This window comes from Micropterus dolomieu, linkage group LG03 (genome assembly GCF_021292245.1).
Source record: "Micropterus dolomieu isolate WLL.071019.BEF.003 ecotype Adirondacks linkage group LG03, ASM2129224v1, whole genome shotgun sequence".
Lineage (NCBI taxonomy): Eukaryota > Metazoa > Chordata > Actinopteri > Centrarchiformes > Centrarchidae > Micropterus > Micropterus dolomieu.
Window position 1 is genome coordinate 3,292,422 of NC_060152.1, and position 2,057 is coordinate 3,294,478.

A 2,057-nucleotide genomic window follows, 5' to 3' on the forward strand; every position below is an offset into this window, starting at 1 on the left:
AAGTCTCGTAGGGGGGAATATGTGGTGTATAACATATGTGCATTTGACCATTACAGTTTAAAATAACACTCTAGCAGCTGGAGAGAGGCTCAGTGAACTCTTAAGGGGGAGTAATGATTGATGGGTGTGTAAAGAGTGAACCCTCCTATGGAATTTGACCTCTGACCCAGTGATAGGGGGAGTAGTGATTAGTGTTTATGAAGGGACTGGACCCCTATATGGTATTTAGCAGATACCTAAACATGTCCTATATAAGCTGTGTTTGATGTACAGAGTGGCCATCGGGCTGGGTCACTCTCCAAGCTGCTGCAGAGCTTGTAATTGATGCTGAATTCCTTGATGTAATAAACTTTAAATGATCAAGAACAGTGTCAAGCGGATTTCTTCTCAACACATCATCGCAGCATTATTGTTCGGACACCACAGTGGAACAACACAAAACCCACTTTCCACATGTGAACAGGGTTCATATCAGTGCAGGCTCTGGGTCGTGTTACGCAGAGAGCTGGAGACCTGTTCCTGGGACTAAAGGAGAGACAACAGTAAAGATCAGTCACTGATTGTATTGACTGACACTTTGAAACTCAGCCCAGGGCTTGACTTTAACACCCGCCAACGGTAACACAGTCGCTCCCACGAGCCACTGTGGCGTGTTGAAAATTTGTAGTCTTTTCAAAAAGCATCTGAAATAACAAACGAATTGCAACGTGACACTACGACACTACAACTCCCACGAGTACTACCTGCACATAGTGTTTGTCCAATGAAGCCTTTGTCCTGCGCGCTGCTGACCGACAACACGGTCAACAAGAAGACGCTGCGGAGCTGAAACTAGCGGAACGAGGGCTGTTTCAGCCTGCTGTTAATTATCAACTTAACCAGCGGCAGCCGTGATACAGCCATCTTTTTTAATAGCAGGAGAATCCAGACCACAGGCGCGTCTCTCTCTCTCCTGCAGCGCCAAATATGACATCCAGACTTTTGTCAAACGACAATATAAAAGTTGAACCTGTCACAGAGAGCTGTAGACCGTCAGCCTCCCGCCTGCTTCTAACCTGAAGGTGTGATCCGTCATTTGTCCAAGAGCAAAAATTTAACTTTGACCTTTCACCAAAACAGTTCCTTAATTAACCTCTTAAGATTCAAACGGCCTGTCCACAGGGCGTCAGGTCCTGGCAGCAACTTTCGTTATACACACAGCTGCTGTTAACTTCATACTCCTGACACACTATTTGAAAGCTAAAATCCTCGTGATTCGACCAATGCAAAACACTTCAAGATAGGATCACCACAGCGGGTCCAATCAGCGCCTCTGTCAGACCAACCAGTCCAAGCAAAATTGACGTGACTCACCTATGAAGCCTCACAGTAACTTAATCCACCGATCGATTATAATCCAACGAAAATGGTTTTGTTATGTTGTCAAAGGTCCAGATGATCCAATCCAGTAAAAATATTTAGTCCAAAACACATTATTCCATCAGTAAATCCCCAGGGACGGCTGCCACATCGTTTCATATCTGCCGGCAGACGTGGCTCGTATGTCATTATAACTCTGATTTGAATGTAAACAACTACAATAGCTTGTATTCAAATTAGCCGCTGAACTCTGACCTTTCGAGTGACACCAAATCTGCCCCAATAGGAGCTCACATGTCCGTCTCACAGCCTACAACAGCCAACGAGAGCCCGCGCTGTAAGGAAGGGCCAGGTAGGCCGAGCCAGTTGAAAGCAACTGTGTCGATGACTGGCACTTTGTGTAGCCGATAAAATTCTGAAAATAACGATATCCAGCTTTAAGTAGGAAAAACACATCTGCGTCGAGCTACGGCGTGATGTAGCAGCAGCAGCAGCCGAGAGGCGGTGCGGTTTTAGAAACAATACACTAAGACATACACTTAGAAAAACCTGTGTAAAATAGTCATTTTTCATGGTATTGGTATGAAATTTAAATTCGGGCTAGGTAAGGCTTCATGCTGTGGCCCTACAGTGTTTTCCAGCTATAGTTGTCTGCATGCATTTGTTAGCAAGCATTTTCAAGCAGAAATGAAAAATAT